General features: G+C 43.9%; 1 protein-coding gene across 1 annotated transcript in view; it reads right to left on the reverse strand.

Moving 5' to 3' along the window:
- The window catches only part of LOC126484220 (ras GTPase-activating-like protein IQGAP1), a 350,623-nt gene that overhangs the window by 305,536 nt on the left and 17,904 nt on the right, over window positions 1-27,183 (reverse strand). The window lies entirely within an intron of this gene.

Raw genomic sequence — 27,183 nt, forward strand, 5'->3', positions numbered from 1 at the left:
GGAGGGGGGGGGGGGGGGCAAACAGTGATGTCATTCGCCCCATGATCTAAGGTGACAGAAACTAAGGGAGGAACAACACAAACAGCTCAGTCTAATTGATGGGAAAGGAAAACAAGCTCACAAAGAGACAAAAGGAGTGCCACAGAAGTGCAGGAAGAGTAAAGAAAACGATAGAGAGGGGGGGAGGGGGGGCAAAGGTGCTATGCATAATGGGGCATTACACCTACATCTAGATCTACATCTATACTCCGCAAGCCACCCAACGGTATGTGGCGGAGGGCACTTCACGTGCAACTGTCATTACCTCCCTTTTCTGTTCCAGTCGCGTATGGTTCGCGGGAAGAACGACTGTCTGAAAGCCTCCGTGTGCGCTCGAATCTCTCTAATTTTACATTCGTGATCTCCTCGGGAGGTCTAAGCAGGGACAAGCAATATATTCGATGCCTCATCCAGAAACGCACCCTCTCGAAACCTGGCAAACAAGCTACACCGCGATGCACAGCGCCTCTCTTGCAGAGTCTGCCACTTGAGTTTGCTAAACATCTCTGTAACGCTATCACGCTTACCAAATAACCCTGTGACGAAACACGCCGTTCTTCTTCGGATCTTCTCTATCTCCTCTGTCAACCCGATCTGGTACGGATCCCACACTGATGAGCAATACTCAAGTATAGGTCGATCGAGTGTTTTGTAAGCCACCTCCTTTGTTGATGGACTACATTTTCTAAGGACTCTCCCAATGAATCTCAACCTGGTACCCGCCTTACCAACAATTAATTTTATATGATAATTCCACTTCAAATCGTTCCGCACGCATACTCCCACATATCTTACAGAAGTAACTGCTACCAGCGTTTGTTCCGCTATCATATAATCATACAATAAAGGATCCTTCTTTCTATGTATTAGCAAGACATTACATTTGTCTATGTTAAGGGTCAGTTGCCACTTGCTGCACCAAGTGCCTATCCGCTGCAGATCTTCCTGCATTTCGCTACAATTTTCTAATGCTTCAACTTCTCTGTATACTACAGCATCATCCGCGAAAAGCCGCATGGAACTTCCAACACATGGGCTATCTACTAGGTCATTTATATATATATTGTGAAAAGCAATGGTCCCATAACACTCCCCTGTGGCACGCCAGAGGTTACTTCAACGTCTGTAGATGTCTCTCCATTGATAACAACATGCTGTGTTCTGTTTGTTAAAAACTCTTCAATCCAGCCACACAGCTGGTCTGATATTCGGTAGGCTCTTACTTTGTTTATCAGGCGACAGTGCGGAACTGTATCGAATGCCTTCCGGAAGTCAAGGAAAATAGCATCTACCTGGGAGCCTGTATCTAATATTTTCTGGGTCTCATGAACAAATAAAGCGAGTTGGGTCTCACACGATCGCTGTTTCCGGAATCCATGTTGATTCCTACAGAGTAGATTCTGGGTTTCCAAAAACAACATGATACTCGAACAAAAAACATGTTCTAAAATTCTACAACAGATCGACATCAGAGATATAGGTCTATAGTTTTGCGCATCTGCTCGACGACCCTTCTTGAAGACTGGGACTACCTGTGCTCTTCTCCAATCACTTGGAACCTTCCGTTCCTCTAGAGACTTGCGATACACGGCTGTTAGAAGGGGGGCAAGTTCTTTCACGTACTCTGTGTAGAATCAAATTGGTATCCCGTCAGGTCCAGTGGACTTTCCTCTGTTGAGTGATTCCAGTTGCTTTTCTATTCCTTGGACACTTATTTCGATGTCAGCCATTTTTTCGTTTGTGCGAGGATTTCAAGAACGAACTGCAGTGCGGTCTTCCTCTGTGAAACAGCTTTGGAAAAAGGTGTGTAGTATTTCAGCTTTACGCGTGTCATCCTCTGTTTCAATGCCATCATCATCCCGGAGTGTCTGGATATGCTGTTTCGAGCCACTTACTGATTTAACGTAAGACCAGAACTTCCCAGGATTTTCTGTCAAGTCGGTACATAGAATTTTACTTTTGAATTCACTGAACGCTTCATGCATAGCCCTCCTTACGCTAACTTTGACATCGTTTAGGTTCTGTTTGTCTGAGAGGTTTTGGCTGCGTTTAAACTTGGAGTGAAGCTCTCTTTGCTTTCACAGTAGTTTCCTAACTTTGTTGTTGAACCATGGTGGGTTTTTCCCGTCCCTCACAGTTTTACTCGGCATGTACCTGTCTAAAACGCATTTTACAATTGCCTTAAACTTTTTCCATAAACACTCAACATTGTCAGTGTCGGAACAGAAATTTTCGTTTTGATCTGTTAGGTTGTCTGAAATCTGCCTTCTATTACTCTTGCTAAACAGATAAACCTTCCTCCCTCTTTTTATATTCCTATTTACTTCCATATTCAGGGATGCTGCAACGGCCTTATGATCACTGATTCCCTGTTCTGCACTTACAGAGTCGAAAAGTTCGGGTCTGTTTGTTACCAGTAGGTCCAAGATGTTATCTCCGCGAGTCGGTTCTCTGTTTAATTGCTCGAGGTAATTTTCGGATAGTGCACTCAGTATAATGTCACTCGATGCTCTATCCCTACCATCCGTCCTAAACATCTGAGTGTCCCAGTCTATATTTGGTAAAATGAAATCTCCACCTAAGACTACAATATGCTGAGAAAATTTATGTGAAATGTATTCCAAATTTTCTCTCAGTTTTTCTGCCACTAATGCTGCTGAGTCGGGAGGTCGGTAAAAGGAGCCAATTATTAACCTAGCTCGGTTGTTGAGTGTAACCTCCACCCATAATATTTCACAGGAATTATCCACTTCTACGTCACTACAGGATAAACTACTACTAACAGCGACAAACACACCACCACCGGTTGCATGCAATCTATCCTTTCTACTGTCTGTGCCTTTGTAAAAATTTCGGCAGAATTTATCTCTGGCTTCAGCCAGCTTTCCGTACCTATAACGATTTCAGCTTCGGTGCTTTCTATCAGCGCTTGAAGTTCCGGTACTTTACCAATGCAGCTTTGACAGTTTACAATTACAATACCGATTGCTGCTTGGTCCCCGCATGTCCTGACTTTTCCCCGCACCCTTTGAGGCTGTTGCCCTTTCTGTACTTTCCCGAGGCCATCTAACCTAAAAAAACGCCCAGTCCACACCACACAACCCCTGCTACCCGTGTAGCTGCTTGCTGCATGTAGTGGACTCCTGACCTATCCAGCGGAACCCGAAACCCCACCACCCTATGGCGCAAGTCGAGTAATCTGCAGCCCACAAGGTCGCAGAACCGTCTCAGCCTCAGATTCAGACCCTCCACTCGGCTCTGTACCAAAGGTCCGCAGTCAGTCCTGTCGACGATGCTGCACATGGTGAGCTCTGCTTTCATCCCGCTAGCGAGACTGGCAGTCTTCACCAAATCAGATAGCCGCCGGAAGCCAGAGAGGATTTCCTCCGATCCATAGCGACACACATCATTGGTGCCAACATGAACGACCACCTGCAGATGGGTGCACCCTGTACCCTTCATGGCATCCGGAAGGATCCTTTCCACATCTGGAATGACTCCCCCCGGTATGCACACGGAGTGCACATTGGTTTTCTTCCCCTCTCCTGCTGCCATATCCCTAAGGGGCCCCATTACGCGCCTGACGTTGGAGCTCCAAACTACCAGCAAGCCCACCCTCTGCGACTGCCCGGATCTTGCAGACTGAGGGGCAACCTCTGGAACAGGACAAGCAGCCATCTTCGGCCGAAGATCAGTATCAGCCAGAGACAGAGCCTGAAACAGGGTCGTCAGACAAACTGGAGAGGCCTTCCGTTCAGCCCTCCGGAATGTCTTTCGCCCCCTGCCACACCTCGAGACGACCTCCCACTCTACCACAGGTGAGGGATCAGCCTCAATGTGGGCAGTATCCCGGGCAGCCACAGTCGTAGTCCGATCGGGGGATGCGTGGGACGAGCTGGCCGTCCCTGACAAACCCCCAGCCGGACGCCCACAGTGATGCCCACTGGCAACAGCCTCAAGCTGTGTGACCGAAGCCAACACGGCCTGAAGCTGTGAGCGAAGGGATGCCAACCCAGCCTGCATCCAAACACAGCAGTTGCAGTTACAGCCAACTCACCTCCATTCTCACACTATACCATGATCGCAACGCGATGGAGACAGCACCAAGGGAAGAAGACATAAGAAAAGGAAAAACTAAACCACACAAAATACCTCAAAAAATGTAGGGAAAAGAGGGGAATGTTGGTATGGAGGCAAGGCAGAAGGCTTCACACACCAACACAAATGCTGATCGAGGGACTCCAATTCCAGAATAAAATTCAGTTACTTAAATCTGGGAGGACAATCGACATTTGTGAAGGAAACTGAGAAGGGACATAACCAAATGAGGGTCATCAACTAACACCCAGGGAAAGACAGGTGGGAAGTTATATTAAGTATGAAGGGCCAAAAGGTGGGGGCAGTCCAGCAAAATATCGATCAGCTTGAGGAGGCCGCACAACTACAAAGCAAAGGCAGCTCATTATGGAATAAAAACCATGGACCAACCTGGTACACCGAAAATGAAGATGGCAGTAGATGGTCGATTCCCCCCAGGAGAGGTAGAGGGAAGAACACCACGTGGTGGAATTCCCCTTGATCTCGTGAAGTTATTTTACACAGGGGGATGGGCCCCAAGAGTTGGCCCACAAATGAGCAAAAAGGAATTCGACATTTAACCACAAATCCAACCCTGGAGGGGTCACGGAGAAGGGGAGGGGGGGAGGGGGAGATGGAGGGAAGGGGGGGAGGTGTTAAGTGACTGAGGCCCCTCCCCTCCCTAGCTCGACAATCGGCAAGCTCATTACCTGAGGGCTGTGATACCCACATCGCCAGGCACCCAAAACATCAACTGAACAAGCGACATGGTCAAGATCGGCGAGGTCACAGACGGCACAGACCAAACAGCAGTGGGAAAAACATTGGGTGATAATGCGAAACCCACTCATTGAGTCCTTATGTAACAAAATGCAGGTGAGGGAGGACCGTTTAATATAACAGAGTACGTTATAGGTGGCCATCAGTTCCACAGTAAACAGGCAAGAGATGGTTTTCCGTGCCAACAGAAGCTGTGAAGGTATATACCACGTGAGTGCAGATTTACCGCCACTGCTGTAAAAAACAATAGCATCCCAAAACTCCTGTAAGAGCACGAGGAAGAAACAGGAGAACACCAAAGGAGCAATGGAAATTAGACAAGAGTGGGGTATTTGGGAGAGAACATGCGGAACAACACAAAGAGGGAAGGTGGAAATCTTAACAGAGAGAGGCAAGGTGGAGCCCAACTGGTAATTACACCTGAGGGCGGGCAACGTGCTGAAGCTGCAAAATTAACAGAACAGGAGGAGTGAGCAGAGAAAGAGTGGATAGCAATGGCAAAAGAAACCAGGAGCTGGGACCACTGAACCTAAAGGAGAGGGTGGGATCCCACAGTCAACCAGAAGACTATTGACACAGCTAGTGCGAAAGGCACCAGTTGCCAAATGGATACCACAATGGTGTACGAGGTCCACGAAAGAGAATGTGGACAACCACAGTGCAGACAGGATGTAACTAAGACCCAATGAAGTTGGAGAAGAGGCTGGGCAAGTAAGAAAGTTTACAGAAACAGCCAATCTTCAGAAGATGGCTGTGGAGCAATCAAGTAAGCTTGCTGTCAAAAAAAGAAAACCCAAGAAATGAAACTAGAGGACCACAGTCAGGTACTGGGTGTTGAGGTAGAGCTCTGGATAAGGATGGACCATAGAATGGTGACAGAAATCCATCACCTGTAATTTAAGGGAGTAGAACTGAAATCCTGTGAGAGTGTCCGCATGGAAGCACACCAGACAACACACTGGAGATGCCGCTCAGCAGAGGCCATTGAGTGGGAACTAGCCCAGGTACAGAAACTATCCTTATATGTAGCAAGGGCGACATACAAATCCTTTAAGAGCGATAAGAAAAAGATGGAAACTTAATACGGAGCCCTGTGGAACAAAATTCTGTGTCTGCGGAGAGCTGAGAATGTTGCCAACCCAAACTCTGAAGGACCGGTGGAACAGGAGCTGGTGAATAAAAATTGGGACGGAGCCCCAAAGACCTCATTCATGAAGCATAAGTACGATATGATGGCGCCAAGCCATGTCACTGGCATTTCAAAGGTCAAAGAAAACTGCGTCAAAATGGCGGTGTTGAGAAAACGCCTACCGAACTGCGGGTTCCGGTCAAAGCAGATGATCGATCGAAGACTGTCCCTCCCGAATACTGCACTGTTAATGAGACAAAAGGAACAGAGATTCAAGGACCAATCTAAGTCAATGAGCCACCATCCGATCAAATAACTTGTAGAGGACGTTTGTCAGACTGATTGGCCAGTAACTACTGACGGACAATGAATACTTACCAGGCTTAAGACAGGAACCACAATACTGTCCCTCCATTGAGAGGGGAAAACACCTTGGAGCCAAATAAGATTAAACACCTGGAAGAGATACGGTTGCTGTGGAGGACTGAGGTGTTGAAGCAATTGATTATGGATGCAGTCAGGGACAGGGACTGAATTGTGAGAGGAGGAGAAGGTCAGAAGAAGTTCCCATTCACTGAAAGGTTCATTACAGAATTCCACCTGACAAGGCATAAAGCCCACAGTTTCCTGACGAAGGCTGACGCTGATGCCGTTGCAAAATGGGTTGCATGATATTCTGCAAGAACTGATGGATCTGTGCCAGTTGCCAATAGTAGTTTTCCATCTTGGGCCTTGCCCGTGCTGTTGGCAACCTCTGAGTGTGCAGAGTGATGCCCACACCTGAGATGAAGGGACAGAAGAACACAGGAAAGGACAGAAGAACATAGTGAGAAGACAAAGCATTCCCACATACCCACTTGCTCTGTTTGATTAAGCAACAGGCTCTGGTGCAAAGATGCTTAAGGGTAATAAGCAGAAGACACGTGCTGCTTAAGGCAGTGCAAGGCCAGATGGTGAACATGGATGGCTATGGCAATTGCCATGCTCCACCACGGGATCAGCACTCGGTGAAATGGGCCTGTCAAAGCTGTGTACGGCAATGTTGGCGGCGCGAATAAGTGTATCAGACATTCAGAGACAACTTCATAGATACAATCTGACAAAGAAGGGGTAAATATGACCTGGGAGGTATATAGAGGCCAATTAGCATGACGATAAGCCCAGCAGGATAGCCCAGACATCGGGAGGTGGGAAGGGAATGAGAGAATCAATGGGAAATAGTCACTATTGCAGAAATAATCTCATGGTGACCAGTGTGGTAAAGGGAGAAGGGGAGGGGAAGTGAGTGAAAGACCTATGGCAGAGAAAGTACCATAAGTGGCACCAAAATGTGTAGGGGAACCAGCACTAGGAAAGTATAGATCGTGCTCGGCAAGAAACTTATCTATCAAGAGACTCCGACTAGATGAAAGAGCACTGTCCCACGACAGGTGATGTACATTAAAATCCCCAAGGAGAAGGAGGAAGGGAGGGGTAGCTGCAAAAGGAGGGAATTAGGGCAGCAAGTGTAAATGGCCTGTCAGGAGGGAGATAGAGATTGCAAACCATGACTGCAGACTCCAAGTGGACCCAGACACCAACCACTTCCACCAGCACCCCTCAAATGGTTCACCCAGTATCAGTAGAAGCTATAGAACCCACAAAGGGTTAGTGGTGAGTGGAATGAAATTCCTGGAGAATGACACAAGCTGCAGAGTAAAAGGAAGTAAGGGAGTACAACTCCAGAAGGTGATGATGAGTACTTGTTACAATTCCACTGAATAAGTCCAGAAAGAGGGTCCAAATGGGAGGTGAACAGGTCGAAACCAGTCATGCCTCCGGGTCATTATCCACCAAGAAGGACAGGGCGACATCCATAAACAAGAGGGCTGACTCAGGTTGTGAGGGAGAGTCTGAATCTCTGTGGCCATGAGAGGGGCACTGTCCCTGGACTTATACTACTACTACTACTACTACTACTACTACTACTCATTCGTAAGTTGAGGGGGGCATGGCCCAGAGGGAGAGCAGGCTTCAGTGAGATCTGTAACTAAGAGAGAGTGCACAGATTGTGGGTCCCACAACTGACTTGTGGTGGTAGGCCTGCAGTATGGGACACATCAGGGAGAGGGGTCCCAGGAGGAGGCACTTCTCCAGGTGGATAGGAGGAACAGCACCACCTAGAGGGCAGGGTATGAGAACCACAGGGGAGGTCAAGAGGGAAAGAGGGGTGGGGGTGAGGGGTGGGACAGGGCTAAGGAGGAGGGAGGAGGGGGGAATGTCATAACAAAGGCAAAGTTAGATGTCATGGACAAACGGTGAAGATGGTCATATTTCTTATGAATCTTAGGGTACGATAAATGATCGAGGGACTTACACTCCAGTATTCTTTTTTTTTCCCCCCTTCTTCTTCTTACAAACTGAGCAATCCAGCAAGTACGGACAGTGATGGCCATCCACAACTGACACACATGTAAGGAGAACGTATGGAGTGGGTGTCCACATTCACTCCATAGAGGGTCTGCTCTACAGGGGGAAGACGTGTTTGAAACACAAACACTGAAAACATCTCATGGGTGGTGGAACGTACAACTTCACGTCACACTGATAACACACAACGTTGACCACCTCTGGGAGGGAATCCCCTCAAATGCGAGAATAAAGGCACCGATATAAATGTGATAGTCCTTATGGCCTTTCTGAACATGCCAAATGAAATGAATGCCCGAAATTTCCAGATTGGCCACGAGTTCCTCGTCGGTTTGAAGGATTAGGTCCCTACAAAAAAAATGACTCCAGAAACCATATTCAAGGACTGGTGAGGAGTAATTGACACCAAGAAGCAACCAAGATGGTCACATGCATGAAGGGTCACAGATTGGGTGGCAGAAGCAATTTTGATCAACAGTATAAAAAACTGGTAGTTGCTTCACACAGAGAAGACAATAATCATGACTTGCTTTAATAACCTAATAAACACTTCAAAAATTAAAGAAAAAGTAGTATTGTTCTGGTTGTTTGTACTTATTCTATGAGAGAGTGTTCTCAGTGCTTAGTGGACAAAAAGCAAATGGGGGTACTGTCTCAAAGTGTCCCTTACAGGCAGAACACTATTTAAAAATCTTTCAGTCATCATTGGCTTGTCTTCTCCTCTGGAAACCTTCGTGAGGTGCATAGCAGATGGTAAATCCTAGTATACCAATTATTAGGGTTACTTCCTGTTCCGTTCATGTACGAAGCATGGGAAGAATGATTGTTTGGATGCCTCTGCACATGCAGTAATTATTCTAATCTCATCCTCATGATTCCTATGTGAGCGACCCATAGGAGATTGTAGTACCTATATTCCTAGAGTCATCATTTAAAGCCAGTTCTTGAAACTTTGTCAACAGACTTACATCTATCTTCAAGAGTCTTTCAGTTCCTTCAGTATCTCTGTGACACTCTCCCACAGATCATACAATCCTTTGGCCACACATGCTGCCCTTCTCTGTATACATTTAATATATCCTGGTAGTCCTATTTGGTACAGGACCTACACACTTGAGCAATGTTCTAGAAACAGACACACTAATGAGTTGTAAGCAGTTGCCTTTGTAGGCAGATTGCACTTCCCCAGTATTCTACCAATAAACTGAAGTCTACCACTTACTTTACCCTTGACTGAATGTAATCATTCCATTCCTTACCTCTACAAAGTGTTACACCCAGTTATTTGTACGAGTTGGGACGTTTCCAACATGGACTCATTGACATTATAGTCATAGTATACTACTTTTTTTGTCTTGTGAAGCACACAATTTTAAATTTTTGGTTGGTTTGAGGAATAAAGGGACCAAACTACAGGGTCATCAGCCCTTGTTCCTGACAAAAAACAAGTCTGAGGGTAAAACAACTCCCAAGGTACATTTGGGAAAGTGAAAGGGTGAAAAGGAATGCGGAACCACACCTAAAAAGAAACCAAATAGCATGAGGAAAAATGGGGAAAATATACACCATAAGGAAAAGTAGAAGAAGGTATTAAAACCATAGAGCAGACGGTTTGGACTGGCTGTTTAAAAAAATAAAAGAGGATGAGCCAGCCACTCTGCAACACATTAAAATGTCCACCCCAAAAAGACAAGGCGAGATGAACACATGAATGGAAAAGACAAACACCAAGAGAAACAAATGTGAAGAAAGGCTGACAGAGTTAAAATGGAGGGAGGGTGGAGGTCCCAGAGTGAAGGCTAAATGCCCACCCTTAGATGGTACAATAAAAAAATTCCTCACTGATAAAATGTAAAACTAAATCTACCACTGAAGCATTGCTGCCCAACACCAAAGGTAGGGTGCTGGGAAGGTTAAAAGTCCACTGCAGAGTGGCTAAAATTGGGCAGTCAAGCAAGATGTGCATGACAGTCAGAATGGAGCCACAGCGACACCGAGGTGGGTCCTCACGATGGAGGAGGTAACCATGTGCTAGCCACGTATTGCCAATGTGTAGGTGGCAACGGACAACAGATTCCCTGCGAGTGACTCGCATGGATGACTGCCACACATTCGTCGTATCCTCGATAGCACGGAGTTTATTTGTTATACTCAGGGTGCACCATTCAGTATCCCAGATCGCAAAAACTTTGCGGTGGAAGATAGCCTCAATCTCCAGGGATGGTTTACTGGTGGCCTGTTTAGACAGGCAGTCAGCAAGCTCATTGCCCGGTATCCCAACATAGCCTGGGGTCCAAATGTAGGTCACTGAGCATCCACTGGTGCAGAGGGCATAAACATATTCCTGGATTAATAGTACCAAAGGATGCCTAGGGAAATACTGGTTGAGAGCTTGTAGGCTGCTTAAGGAATCACTACAAATGATGAGGGACTCACCAGAGCAGGAGCGGATGTGATCAAGAGCGCGATAGATGGCAGCCAACTCTGCAGTGAAAATGCTGCAGCCATCCAGCAAGGAGTGTTGTTCAGTACGGCCAACATGAGTAAGTGTAGCGACCAAGACCATCGACCAGTGATCCATTGGTGTGGATTATTTCTAAGCCCTCAAACTCGCCAAGAAGGGAGATATGAGGTGCATTCAAGTTCTAAGGCCTCCGATTTCTTTTCTAATTAACTACTCACCCGAAATCGATGAAACTGGCGATACTTCTCGACATAATCGCCCTGCAGACGTACACATTTTTCACAACGCTGACGCCATGATTCCATGGCAGCGGCGAAGGCTTCTTTAGGAGTCTGTTTTGACCACTGGAAAATCGCTGAGGCAATAGCAGCATGGCTGGTGAATGTGCGGCCATGAAGAGTGTCTTTCATTGTTGGACAAAGCCAAAAGTCACTAGGAGCCAGGTCAGGTGAGTAGGGAGCATGAGGAAACACTTCAAAGTTGTTATCATGAAGAAACTGTTGCGTAACGTTAGCTCGATGTGCGGGTGCGTTGTCTTGGTGAAACAGCACATGCACAGCCCTTCCCGGACGTTTTTGTTGCAGTGCAGGAAGGAATTTGTTCTTCAAAACATTTTCGTAGGATGCACCTGTTACCGTAGTGCCCTTTGGAACGCAATGGGTAAGGATTACGCCCTCGCTGTCCCAGAACATGGACACCATCATTTTTTCAGCACTGGCGGTTACCCGAAATTTTTTTGGTGGCGGTGAATCTGTGTGCTTCCATTGAGCTGACTGGCGCTTTGTTTCTGGATTGAAAAATGGCATCCACGTCTCATCCATTGTCACAACAGACGAAAAGAAAGTCCCATTCATGCTGTCGTTGCGTGTCAACATTGCTCGGCAACATGCCACACGGGCAGCCATGTGGTCGTCCGTCAGCATTCGTGGCACCCACCTGGATGACACTTTTCGCATTTTCAGGTCGTCATGCAGGATTGTGTGCACAGAACCCACAGAAATGCCAACTCTGGAGGCGATCTGTTCAACAGTCATTCGGCGATCCCCCAAAACAATTCTCTCCACTTTCTTGATCATGTCGTCAGACCGGCTTGTGCGAGCCCGAGGTTGTTTCGGTTTGTTGTCACATGATGTTCTGCCTTAATTAAACTGTCGCACCCACGAACACATCCATAACTCCATCATCACGTCTCCTTCAACTGTCGATGAATTTCAATTGGTTTCACACCATGCAAATTCACAAAACGAATGATTGCACGCTGTTCAAGTAAGGAAAACGTCTCCATTTTAAGTATTTAAAACAGTTCTCATTCTCGCCGCTGGCGGTAAAATTCCATCTGCCGTACGGTGCTGCCATCTCTGGGACGTATTGACAATGAACGCGGCCTCATTTTAAAACAATGCGCATGTTTCTATCTCTTTCCAGTCCGGAGAAAAAAAAATCGGAGGCCTTAGAACTTGAATGCACCTCATAAAATGCCAATGGAGGGCCTCAGGGGGAAGTGAGCCTTTGGGGCTTTGCAGTAGGTCCAGCCGAAGCTGTGGCCGAAGTATGGACCATGGGGGTACACGGAAGTGGGCCTGCAGGAAAGGTGGCAAGGGAAAGCGTCGAGTTCATGAAGAAGTGACTGGACACGGACAGTGAAGGGATTCCCAGTTCTGGGTTACTGCTGTGGGAGATGGAGTGCTGTGTTGGGGAAAAGATGACAGTAATTTGGGTGGCGAGTCAAACTACGTATGTGGGCGGTATAATTTGCGAGCAACTGTTGCCGCCGAAGCTGCAATGGAGGAACACCAGCTTCCACCAGGATCGGAAGACTCCTGTCGCGAGGCGAACTGCACAGTGGTGGATGGGGTCTAGTAAACTCAGTGCAGGGGGAGGGGGCGGGGGGGGGGGGGGGGGGGGGGCTGCTGAACCATACACCACACTCCCGTGATCAACACTGGACTCTACAAGGGCTTGGTACAGCTGATCAGCACCGCAGTTGGTGTGGCTCAGACATCAAATAAGATTAAGGTGCCGACAGCACTTGTTCTTAAGCTGACAAAGACGGGGAAGTCAACTTAAACGAGTGTCAAAGACCAGTCCCAGAAAGCGGTAAGTCTCCACTGCATCTAGTAGTTGGTCACTGAGGTAAAGTTCTGGATAGGGGTGGACAGTACGACGATGACAGAAGTGCATCACGCAAGTTTTGGCAGCCAAAACCTGAAAGCCGTGAGTGAGGGTCCACGACTGCACCTTCCTTATAGCTCCCTGCAGCCGGCGTTCAGCCGCAACAGTAGAAAAGAAGCAGAACGAAACACAAAAATCGTCAGCATATAGGAGGGGAAAGACTGACGATCCTACTGTTAATGTGAGACCATTGATAGCAATTAAAAAGAGCGGAACACTCAGGACAGAGCCCTACGGGACCCCATCCTCTTGTGTATGAGGTGCACTATCAGAAGTACCGACACGAACTCTGAATGTGCGGTGTGACAAAGTTTTGTATAAAAATTGGGAGTGGGCCCCAGAGACCCTACTCATGCAGAGTAGCAAGGATGTGGTGTCACCAAGTGATATCGTAGGCCTTCGTGAGATTGAAAAAGACGGCAATAAGGTGTTGTCGCTGGGAAAAGGCTGATGGAATGGCAGACTCCAGGTACACCAAGTTGTCAATGGTTGAGCGTCCTTGGCGACAACCGCCCTGCGAAGGCCCCCCGAGACTCAAGAAGCCAACGCAATCGCCAGCTCACCATACGTTCAAGCTGCTTTCACAGAACGTTGGTGAGGCTGATGCAACAATAGCTGTCATCATCTAGTGCGTTCTACCCAGGCTTTAGGACTGGAATGATGACACTTTCCTGCCATTGTGATGGGAATTGGCCATCACTCCAAATACGGTTGAAGACAGCAAGGAGGTGGCATTGGAAATCCGCTGACAGATCTTTCAGCATTTGCGAATGGATGCGATCTGGGTCGGGGATGTGTCAGGACAGTCGGCAAGGGCACTGAGAAATTCCTACTCACTGAAGGGAGCATTATAAGATTCAGGGTGGCGTGGAGCAAAAGAGAGGGGTTGTCGCTCCACCCTCTGTCTGAGGAGGCAAAAGGTGGGGTGGTAATTCTCTGAAGCAGAGATGCGTGCATAATGCTCAGCAATTACGTCTGAATCGGAAGATACAGCTCCATTTTTGGAAATTCCGGGTACACCTGCTGGGTTCAGATAGCTGTAAAGTCGGCGGAGCTTGATTCAAACCTGGGAGGGGGAGGTTCCTGTTCCAATGGTGGAGACATAGCGTTCCCAACACGCCTGCTTCCTTCGTTTGATGAGGCAGCAAACCTACACTTGGAGTCGTTTGAAGGCAATAAGGTTCTCCACGGAGGGGTGGCGCTTATGACGCTGGAGGGCCTGTCTATGGTCTCTAATGGCTGCAACGATTTCTGGTGACCACCAAGACACTGACTTCCGCTGGGGGCAACCAGAGAAACGAGAGATTGCTGATTCAGCTGTGGCAGCAATGGCATTAGAGATGACATGGATCACTTCATCGATGGTGGCATGCGATGGATACTCAATGTTGGTAGCGGATGTGAAAGTGTTCCAGTCAGCCTTAGGAAGAACCCACCTGGGCAAGTGTCGAGATGAGGGACACTGCAGTATGGACGGAAAGAGTGGAAAGTAGTCACTACCACACAAGTCATCATGTGCTCTCCAGTGGATAGATGGGAGAAGGCCAGGACTGCAAACCAAGAGATCAATGGTCAAATATGTGCCATGTGCCATACTGAAATGTGTGGGGGCACCCATATCTAGGAGGCAAAGGTCGAGGTGAGGTAGAAGGTCCTCAATATATTTGCCAAGACCATTAAGCTTGTCTCCACTCCACAACGGGTTATGGGCGTTAAAATCACCCAGAAGCAGAAAAGGTGGGGGGAGTTGCGAAATGAGTGCAGTCAAAACATGGGATAGTGCTTCACCATCTGGAGGGAGGTACATGTTACAAATGGTAATTTTCTGTGTTGTCTTCATCCTGACGGCCACAGCTTCTAAAGTTTTTTGAAGCGGCACAGGTTTACTACAGACAGAGGTGAGCACGAAAATACATACTTCACCACAGGCAGGATGGTTTTTGAAGTACCTCCGGTAGCCACGAAGAGGAGGGGGGGGGGGGGGGAGGAGGGGGGGCGCATTGTGGGAAACGAGGTCTCTTGAAGGACAAAGCAAAAGGAAGGTGTACTGCTTAAGAGCTGACGTAACTCAGCCAGGTGGGAGAAAAAACCGCCGCAGTTCCACTGGAGACTGATGCTTTCTGTCGTCTGGGGTGGTATGGTGTGGCCCAGGAGGCAAATTAGGCTTCAGCATCACCTGTCGCCACTGGCTGAGTGTTGGCATCCGGTACCATTGCATACGAGATGTTGGCAAGATCTAGGTCCTTAGGGGACGCCAGAATCTCCACCTCGTCCTCTGATGCAGAGCCGTGGGGGAGTGCTGGTGTAGGGGCCACTGGAGGCTCCTGTTTCTTAGTGGACTACGTCTCTGAAGTTTTGCCCTCTCGCCGCTCCTTAGGGGCCTGCTGGGAGGGCTTCTCAGAAGTAGCTTCAGGGAAAGAGGAAGACCTTGAAGCCCATCGACCAGCAGCCAGTGGCTCTTTCAACCACTGGCTGGTGTCCACTGGACCACTGAGGGGGACTGAGGAAGGTAGAATCCCAAGGGATGCCTTCTGCATAAGAGGAGCCAAAGGAGGTTGTTGCTTCTCCAGCTGGGAGGAGGGGATCAATGTCCCCGGCATCTTGGAGGATGATGCTCCCAAAGTAGAAGATCTGGGAGCAACAGAAGAAGATGTGCCCCCCACCAACTGGACGGGGGAGGAAGATGGGCGGGCCTGAGGGCCCACTGCAGAAACCTTTGAGGACGGGCGAAATGGCGTCATTGATGGTGATGCCGTCGTGGCTGCAGCATATGAAGATAGCATGGGAACTGGGTTTAGTCGTTCATATTTTAGTTTAGCCTCGCAGTAAGATAGCCTGTCCAGGGCTTGTACTCCATAATTTTGCACTCCTTTTGGAGTACTGGGCAGTCTGGCAAGCAGGGGGAGCAAAACTGTCTACAGTTCACACGCTCTTACATCTTACTTGCGTAGAGCTAATATGCAAAAAGGTGGAGTTGTTATATGCATTACGACAGAACTCATGTACTAAAACACTGAAACATGTAGATTTTGTAGAGCTAGGCAGAGAGATGTGTGAAGTGTGCACTTGTTAATCAATACTGAAAAATAGTTGACTTATAATCATTACTGTACGCAGATCCTTACTGTAAAATTTTGAACTGTTTGTGAAGTATATGGATTCCTTACTAGACTATTCCATCTGGTAAGTGTCCCTTGACAAAGGGTGCTGTCCCCATTTTCTAAACCTCACCAGTTCTTTTCCTTCACCACACTTCCTTCACACCTTCAGCCTTTCTGTCAGGAGGAGGAGCCATTGGCTGCAATTGCAAATTCCAAAACCTTTATGTGTGTTTTCTACTGCTACCATTTGATGAGTAGATTTTATATCTACCCAGTTACATTATATTTTCAAAAACTGATTACTTCCATTGAAATATTACTATGCCATCTGTCAGACAGCACCAAGTAGTTAATACTCTGTGGTGATTTCAGTGGAGATTTTCTAACAGATTCCGGCAAGAAAAATTATCTGGAATCCTTATTTGGGATCCTACAATTTGATCTCAGTAATTAACTTCCCAACATGGGTGGTAAAGACAGTAGAACTGATGTTAATGTTCTCTCTGATGACCTCATAGCAAGAAAACAACAGTATATCCAGTAACAAATATTCCCTTTGATCAGGATGTACAGTTAGGATGGAAAAGACAGTGATTTTCAATATAGACTCTCCTGAGTGGAAGTCAGAATAATTAATGACTCTAGGACCAACACTTTAAGAATAGTGTACGAGATGACCTGGGATGAATTAGTAATGAATAAATGCCAACATAAAGTTTAATCTACTGTATGATAAATTCATATCATTATTCAAAGATATCTTGAAATAATCAGGAAGGACATTAAACAGTCATGTAAAAAACTATGGCTCATGGAGGGATTAAAGTATCTTGTGAAAGGAAAAGTGAAATGTATCTGTTGGCAAGAACAAGTAATGATACTGCCAAGAAAAGTTATTGAAAAATCAAGGAACATGGTCACTGGGTCAGAAATAAATAATTACAGTATCAGGCTGAAGTCTAAGTGGAATACAGTGAAACAAGAAGTGATAATATCACTTTTGATTTAAATGGAATGGCTGTAAATAATCAGTCACAGGTAGAATGTATGTTTAATGATTTCTTAAATGTGGTAGGATATATATCAAAAAGCAACTTGCATAAAATACCATCATACAAATGTCTCATCCCCTTCCCCTTCCGAAATTAAGAAAATTCTTTATTCTCTGAAAAATAATAGCTCGTATGGACCTTACAGTGTTTGCAGCAGTGCACTAAAGACTCTTCCCTTATAACAAGTGCTCTCTTTTTAGGAATGTAATACATCACTAACTGAAAGTGTTTTTTAGATAGATTGAAATATGCCAATATTAAACCCCTCTATGAGAAAGGTGATAGTATATGTCAATAGCTACTGACCCATTTCACTAGTGATCCAGAATTTTTAAGAAGGAACTTGCCCCCCTTCTTGCAGCGATGTACTGTAGGTCTCTAGAAGAGCGTAGCATTCCAAATGATTGGAAAAAGGGCACAGGTCATCCCCGTTTTCAAGAAGGGACATCGAACAGATTTGCAGAACTATAGACCTATATCTCTAACGTCGATCAGTTGTAGAATTTTGGAACACGTATTATGTTTGAGTATAATGACTTTTCTGGAGACTAGAAATCTACTCTGTAGGAATCAGCATGGGTTTCGAAAAAGACTGTCATGTGAAACCCAGCTCGCGCTATTCATCCACGAGACTCAGAGGGCCATAAACATGGGTTCACAGGTAGATGCCGTGTTTCTTGACTTCCGCAAGGCGTTCGATACAGTTCCCCACAGTCGTTTAATGGACGAAGTAAGAGCATATGGACTATCAGACCAATTGTGTGATTGGATTGAAGAGTTCCTAGATAACACAATGCAGCATGTCATTCTCAATGGAGAGAAGTCTTCCGAAGTAAGAGTGATTTCAGGTGTGCCGCCGGGGAGTATCATAGGATCGTTGCTATTAACAATATACATAAATGACCTGGTGGATGACATCGGAAGTTCACTGAGGCTTTTTGCAGATGATGCTGTGGTGTATCGAGAGGTTGTAACAATGGAAAATTGTATTGAAATACAGGAGGATCTGCAGCGAATTGACGCATGGTGCAGGGAATGGCAATTGAATCTCAATGAAGACAAGTGTAATGTGCTGCAAATACATAGAAAGATAGATCCCTTATCATTTAGCTACAAAATAGCAGGTCAGCAACTGGAAGCAGTTAATTCCATAAATTATCTGGGAGTACGCATTAGGAGTGATTTAAAATGGAATGATCATATAAAGTTGATCGTCGGTAAAGCAGATGCCAGACTGAGATTCATTGGAAGAATCCTAAGGAAATGCAATCCGAAAACAAAGGAAGTAGGTTACAGTACGCTTGTTTGCCCACTGCTTGAATACTGCTCAGTAGTGTGGGATCCATACCAGACAGGGTTGATAGAAGAGATAGAGAAGATCCAACGGAGAGCAGCGCGCTTTGTTACAGGATCATTTAGTAATCGCGAAAGCGTTACGGAGTTGATAGATAAACTCCAGTGGAAGACTCTGCAGGAGAGACGCTCAGTAGCTCGGTACGGGCTTTTGTTAAAGTTTCGAGAACATACCTTCACCGAAGAGTCAAGCAGTATATTGCTCCCTCCTACGTATATCTTGTGAAGAGACCATGAAGATAAAATCAGAGAGATTAGAGCCCACACAGAAGCATACCGACAATCCTTCTTTCCACGAACAATACGAGACTGGAATAGAAGGGAGAATTGATAGAGGTACTCACGGTACCCTCCGCCACACACCGTCAGGTGGCTTGCGGAGTATGGATCTAGATGTAGATATTATGGAATAGCCCTTATGGTGGCCGGGACAGAACAAACGAAATAGAATAGAAGCAGAGCAGAAGATTAAAAGAGAACGGTAATTTAAAGAAGATTTTATGTTAATATTCAAGGCCAAGGGCAACCAACTCCAACAACAGAACGTCTAGCTGTACATACGTCGTATAATGACAGGAGAAGAACTGATGAAATAATAAAAAGGAGCAAATATGCCACAAATTTTGGGAAGAAAAGGAAGAGTGGTCAGAAAGACTGAACAGAAAAGTGAAGTTGACAATAGTAACGATGTCCATCACTGCAGAATTTTTCTGTGTGTGTGTGTGTGTGTGTGTGTGTGTGTGTGTGTGTGTGTGTGTGTGTGTCATGCCTTTCCACGTTGCCCACCACACTATGACAGCAGCCTGTTAGCCTGCTCTAACTGATCGATACAATGGGTCTGCAACACATCGGCACACCAGTACACAGTTCAACACCAGCATGCAGTTCTCATTTTAGGGTGCGCTGTGGTTAATAGTTTTAAAGTACTTTTTTATGTTGGTAGTATGAATCTAAATCTACATTCTGCAAATCATTTTGACATGCATGACAGAGGGTACATCTCACGGTACCAATTATTAAGGTTTCTTCCTGTTCCATTCACGTACAGAGCATGGGAAGAATGACTGCCAATGCCTCTGTGCCTGCAGTATTTATCCTAATCTTATCATCATGATCCCTATGTGAGCAGTATGCAGAGGGTTGTAGTACATCCCTCCCTAGAGTAATAGTTTAAAAGCCGATTCTTGAAACTTCGTTAACAGACTTTCACGGAATAGTTTACATCTGTCTTCAAGAGTCTGCCATTTCAGTTTCTTCAGTATCTCTGTGAATAGAGTAAAGAAGTTAATGTTAATATTAGTTAAGCATAAAACAAAACGATTTTTTGCCAGGAGTCCTACAACAGAAAAGTAAATTTTAATTCAGCATGTAGAATATGCTTATGTTGTCTAGAAAAGTGCCCACTTAGGGACAGGGAATGAAAATGGAACATTTACTTGTGAAGTTTGAGGAGATGCTAACTAGCAACATAAAAATAGAAGAAAATAATAAGAATACAGAGAAAGGGATTAAGATTCATGGATACAACCTTAATACTGAAATTATTCAAAAGAATAATGAGAAATTAGAAGAAGACATAAAGAAAAAGATTTGTAAAACTCATGAGGCTTTGAAATCATACCTTGAAGTGAGATTAGGTAATTGGATGAAGAACTGTCAGCATTAAAAGAAGTGGTACACACAGAAACTTTACAGCAGAGTGATTTAGTGAGGCAGGAAATACATGGTCATAGTAAAGGATCAGATAGTAATGTAGGCCATTTACATGATTTCATAGAAAAGAAACGTAAATATGTAAAAGATCAGATCTTAGAGCCACAAGGCCATATCAAATTATTAGAACAGAAGTGAAAACAGTAATACAGTTTGTTTACAAGATACACTTGCTGTTTTGGAGAAAAAAGTACATGATTTAATAGACCAAATGTTTTGAGAAGAGGCAGGGAACTTGTGTGCTATCAAACATTCTGGGGCTGAGGCTATTCAACAAAATGGAGAATTCAAATGATTATGGATTGAATTAGCAAAAGCCAGAAAAGAACTTAAAGAAAATCAGCTTCTGGGAAAATCCAGTGACACTAGTACCGTACTGGAAGACTTGCAATTAGGAAGTAGCATGAACTTGCGTAAACATTTTCTGAAACATAAGCCTGATAGTGAAGTACATCCTACTTGCTTCTTGTGAGTATTTTCTACAACAAAAGTGGAAGGTTATAAAAAGATAAATTTTGCAGTGAGCGGAGTACTCCTTCCATAGTCATAACCCCGAAAGTTTAAAAATCTGTATGTATAACCAGACATTTGTGTAAAATGTAGTATTCACGGAAGATTACTAACATCTTGAAAGTAGTCTAAAAGAATGAGTGCAGAGTAATTAAAATAACTGAAAGTATTGGCATATGGACCAAGTGATATGAAATTTATTATTCATAAATGTCTTATGTAAGAAAAAAGAGGAAAAGAAATGTGACAGCTTGAGTGACGAAGTAAAAAAAGAGGATATTTGCAGGATATCTTCCATTCGCGTCGGGGAGAATGTGGTGTTACATGTCATTTAGAATGGGAAATGGAACAGTACACCTTTTAGGTTCTCTGAGAAATGGACAATATCTGCATGTAGAAAGAGAAAGGCTTTTAAATTAAAGGAGAATGATCAGAAGTAGATTGCTGCTAGGCTTTCTGTTTATGCAAAGCCGTCCACCTAGTGGGAGTGGACATTCAGCGCGTCTCCATCTGCTGTAGTGTGCGTGCATTATTCCATATAGACATGAGTGGAGAATGTCATGAAAAGTGTTCATGGAGAAGAGACAAGACTTTTATTAACACTGTAAAAATGTATCTTTATATATTCTTCAACTGTTCTTGTTCTTGAACTTGGGAACGAGTGAGGGGAGGCAAATGTTTGAGTTTAGGTCCACAAGTACGAGGGTGAGTCAAATGAAAACCTTAAATTTGTAATAACAAATCGAAATTTCGCGCCGTTATCCTGTAAGTTGGTAAGCGTGCTACAAACAGCATGCAGAATGGCCCGTAGGTGGCAGCATAGTGCACATGCACACATACCGTTGCAGTATCAGTATAAAGATGGTGCCCCTCTTGCGACTTGCACCAGGAAAGAACAGTGTTCTGTTATTCGGTTTTTGGATAGTGAGGTGTGAAACCTATTGAAATTCATCGACGAATGAAAGTTCAGTATGGTGATGCATGTTAGTCACAGCAGCAAGTATACGAATGGAGTAGGAAGTTCACAAATGGTTTGACTCCAATGGAAGATGCTCCTCGTCCAGGTTAGGCACAACGAGTTGTGACTCCACAAAACATTGCAGCAGTTCAAGCCATAGTGAAGGAAACCCACCGAGTGACACTGAATGACACTGCAGCATGTTTATAGGTTAGTCATGGGTCAGCACACCACATTGAGCATTATGTGCTCCAGTTTCACAAAGTGTCTGCAAGATGGATGCCACGGCAGCTGACCCCTGAAATGAGAGAACGACGTGTTGATGCTTGTGAAGAACTTCTTCGGCACTTTGAACGAGAAGGTGATGGCTTCCTTGCAAGAATCATTACTGGGGACGAAACCTGGGTTCACTTCCACCAACCGGAAATGAAGAGAGCAAGCAAGGAATGGTGCCATTCCTCATCACCAAAGCCAAAGAAGTTTTGAACAGAACCATCAGCAGGGAAGGTTATGCTGACACTCTTTTGGGACGAAAAAGGCATCATTTTGGAGCATTACATGCCTAGAGAGACCACTGTCACCAGTGCATTATACACAGATCTCCTAAAAAATCACCTGCAGCCTGCAATCAAATCAAAGCGACATGGACTGCTGTCAGCAGGTGTCCTTTTGCAACATGACAATGCAAGGCCCCACACTGCCCGTACAACAGTTGTAACAATCACAGACCTGCATTTTGAGTGCCTTTCTCATCCACCATACTCACCAAACCTTGGCCCAAGTGATTTCCATATGTTTGGATCACTCAAATATGCAATGGGAGGAAAGAAGTTCCGTTCTGATGAAGGGGTACACCACGAGGTGCATGAGTGGTTGCATGGACTACCAGAAGAGTTTTTTTCTAAAGGAATTTATGCACTTTGTAAACACTGGAGAACTTGCATTGAGCGTGGGGGAGATTATGTTGAAATGTGATACAGCTTCATACCACTTCTGCACAATAAATAATATTTAAAAAAATATTTAAGGTTTTCATTTGACTCGGCAACATATAGACAATGTAATACAACCGAGTTGTATTGTTAATTAGAGAGAAAATATAAGTCTTAAATGCAAAGAGGTGTTTGAGATCCTTCTGTTTTAAGGTTTTCATTTGACTCGCCAACATATAGACAATGTAATACAACCAAGTTGTATTGTTAATTGGAGAGAAAATATAAGTCTTAAATGCAAAGAGGTGTTTGAGATCCTTCTGTAACTAAACCAAGACTTAAGCTCTCTTTCAGTGTCTTCCTTAAATTTTCAGAGAAGATCATGGCACAAAAAAAAAAAAAGAAGCTGGAACAGAATAGCTCTGCATTCTGTAATAAATAAATATAGGGGACTGTATATTCAGCGAAGTTTGTCAGGCAAGCAGACATGGACTTCAAGGAATAAATAAACTTCGATAGCCCGATGTGTAAACTTGACACACACATATCCAGTCTGCGGACAAGCTAAGATCCAATACAAGTGAAAATGATGTTACATATGACTTATTTTTCCTCAAATTACATAGACAAATCCTATATCATTGTAAAATGATCCTCGGATGAATAAATTACTAATATTAATTGGTACCTTCCAGTATTAATATTGAGTTTCACAATATTTCTGACTTTATGGCTTATCTCTCTATGTAGTAATCAACAGGTAAACTGACAAAGGAATCATACATTATGATCACATTATTGCTTCTCCTATCCACTGTTAAAATAGTACATTAAGTGTGCCAGGAATTTACAATACTCAGAACTAAACAAATTAAGTCATTTTTTAACACTGTGCATAAAACTGGTATTTTGAAAAATTTATTCTTTTCTAATTGAGCCAGTACTATGAAATAAGGAGCAGATCCAAAAAAACGCTCAACGATCCGATAAGACAGTGGCTTTAATTCTCCCCATTTGTCAGTACAATTCTGGTCTTACTACAGTCATTTCATGCATAAACGTGATTGACAAAAGGAAATGTAATGCATCTGTAGACTATTGTGTTACAGTTGACATCACATTTTTTTTTAGTGTCAGTATTGATTAGCTTGAAAACTATCAAAGATTTGTCAGGATTTGAAATCAGTGTTAAGAATGTCAGTGTTATTTTCACATTGGATGATGTGCTACAGACCACATGCAAATTGTCAGTGGCCATTTTTGGCAATTCATGGACTGTTGCTAACACAACACAACACAACACAACAAGGGTGAAACTGTAGTTAATAATGAAACTTTGAGATTATTTGGCAGGGATGCAGAAAAATTAATATAATGGTGAGTCTAAGTCTGCAGCAAAACTTTTATAACTGTTGGTAAATCAAAACACTTGATTACAGCAAACCTTTGAAACTAGTGAAAGAATCAAGGAGGTGCTGCTAGAGCGACATCTGCTATCTAAACATCTCCCTTAATATCAAGGCTTTGAAAAATCGTGGAGAAACAGCACAACAGTTTAATAATTTGGGTCATATTGTGCAAATTTAAGAATAGAAAGGAAAGGATTAAGACAATAAAAAAGTCTTATTGCAAGGTAATAGTCATGTAAGCAGACTGTCCTAACTGGTACCATCAAACGAGGTGATTTAAGACACCAGGGCGAATTCGGACAGTGTGGCTTATTTGCTCTTTGCCACTGCGTAGAAACAATGAGTTACTTATTTTAACGTCTGTGCGCCAGTTATTTAAAACGCAAGATTGTATTTATCGCTTTCCATAACTTTTATTTTGCGTCAATTGTTTCCTTAGGTGAATAATTGACGAACAGTCTCAGTGTTAAAAACTCCATACATTATCGTAAAGTGGAAACTTTCTATTGTTGCGCCGAGCGGGAAGTTATTGTAACCATAATTGTCGATGTGCTCAGTAGCTAACAGCATTGAGACAATTTCTGTAAAAATTTGTCGAGTTTCTCGTCCAAGGTTACAAAATAACAACGGTTTTTGTAAGACAGTGTACTGTGTGGGGTGATTTCGGACAAAGCCAAGAACGTATAAGAGCAGAAGAGGTGCTACAGTATGGTGTAATTATGACCCAGAACTTTTAGATAAAGCTGTTCGTGATATTCAGAGTGGTAAATTATTGTACAGAAAAACGTGTGATTTGTATGGTATATCTAAATCAACCATACAAAATAAAGTGCAGGAAGCACATCTGAAAAAAATGGGAGGACAGCCAGTGCTAAATAAAGAAGAAGAAGAAGAAGAAGAAGAAGAAGAAGAAGAAGAAATGTTGAAGCAAGGTATCTTGAGGTCTGCACATTTGGGATTTCCCTTCACTAAATTGGATATTAGATATTTAGTTAAAGGCTACCTCGATAAATCTGGCTGAAAAGAGAAGAAATTTCATAATAATTTGCCAGGAGAAGAATGGGTGCATTTATTCCTCAGACAACAGTCAGGAGATCTTTCCGTTCGCTTAAGCAAAAATATTAAACGAGCTCGTGCAGAAGTGAACAAAGAGACTATTAAGATGTTTTTCTCCAATATCAAGGCAAAGCTGGAAAATCTCCCACCTAGCAACATGATCAACTATGATGAAATCAACATGTCAGATGATCCAGGCAAGCAGCAGATAATTATGAAATGAGGGAGTAAGCCTGCTGAAAAAGTGATGGACTCATCAAAGTCTAGTGTCTCAATAATGATGGCAGCTAGTGCTAATGGTAAACTGCTTCCTCAGTACGTCCTTTACAAGTCAGAGTATTTGTAGGACACGTGGCAGGAAAGCGGACCACAAGGAACCCGTTTCAATAGGAACAAAAGTGGATGGTTTGACCTGCCAGTATTTAAAGACTCATTCTTTACAATCGCTTCACCCTATTTGAAGAGGCAAAATGGGCCAACAGCCATGATTGGAGACAACTTATCCAGTCACGTATCTTTACGTGTTATTGAAGAGTGAGAGAGGAACAATATTTCATTCATTCCCCTTCCCCCCAATAGTATGCACCTCCTCCAACCACTCAATGTAAGCTTCTTCAGGCCAATGAAAGCAGCGTGGCGAGCTGTATTAACTGATTGGAAGAAACACACTCGTGGGATAATTTCCAAGGATGCCTTCCCATTTCTTCTGAAGCAGACACTGACTAAGATTTCAGCAAACTCCAAGGAAAACATAAAGAGTGGATTTTGTGCCATGGGCCTAATCCCTTTTGATCCAGATCATCTCTTATGGAAATTGCCTGATAATGAGGAGAGCCAGCAAAGCAACGCAGACGCATGGTCTTCCACTTTTGAAGAAATACTCAAAGAAATTCGTTATACTCCAAATAAGCTTGGTAGCTACCACCGCCGTGGCAAACTAGACAATCAATCTGGAAAACCGATCACTGGCAGAGATTTTCAAGGAAACGAAAACAGTATTGAAACAAGTGACAGTGCTTCTAGCAGTAGTTAAACTGAAAATGACACATCATCCAATGAAGATTTACTGCTGAAAGAAGAGGCTTTTCTTGTAGCAGAGTACAAATATATACGTGGAAACAAGGAGCAAACAAGGCAGTATGTTGGAGTGGTCACAAATGTTGGTGCTACGGAAGTAAGTGTGAAATTCTTGCGCCCACACGAGAACAGTAGAAACATATTTGTGTTTCCTAATGTCCCCGATGAAGACACAATACAAAAACTGCAAATTTTGAGAATACTTCCCACACAACTTGAGAAGAGAGGATTTTTCAAGAAGATGTGCTTTAGACTCGAAGACAATCGTTTATTTATAAAGTTTTTGCAACTTAATTTAGAATGGTGAGTGAGAAAAATTATTTTGACCTTTTAGTTAAATTACTTTGTTTGTTTCTGTCTGTTTCTAATATTTCAGTTACGAACTGTAAAAAAATTTATTTAAATTCTTGCAAAATAAAAACTTATCTGTAATACATAAAATTCATTATATCATTCCATATCACTTATTCGTAACAAAGGGCTACCTTAAAATGGGTAAAATGTCGCCAAAAACAAATAAAAAGCATGTAGAATTTTTTTTTAAAGGCAGTAACTGTCCGAATTCAACCTCTATATACTGTAACTTCGGACAGAGATTTAAAAAACACCTGTGTCCGAAATCACCCCAATCCATGGGGTGACTTCAGACACTTTATTTAACTGCCTCAGATAAACATACCGACACGTACACTTTCTGGTTCTGGGATATTTTATTCATTACACATATACCCTACCACTTCCACAACAATAAATTTAATCTAACAATATATGTGAAAGTCACAATCAAAATAACGATAAAATCTTCCGAAATCACCCCGTTTGACGGTATAAAACTCTTAGGGTGATTGTAGTAACTACCATTATAATGGATAAAGGATGGAATAACAGTCAGTAGGATTCTAGGAAAATGGAGCACAGAGTGATTTACTGAGAACAGTTCAGTGATAGGGTT

The sequence above is a fragment of the Schistocerca serialis genome, chromosome 1 (assembly GCF_023864345.2).
Source record: "Schistocerca serialis cubense isolate TAMUIC-IGC-003099 chromosome 1, iqSchSeri2.2, whole genome shotgun sequence".
Lineage (NCBI taxonomy): Eukaryota > Metazoa > Arthropoda > Insecta > Orthoptera > Acrididae > Schistocerca > Schistocerca serialis.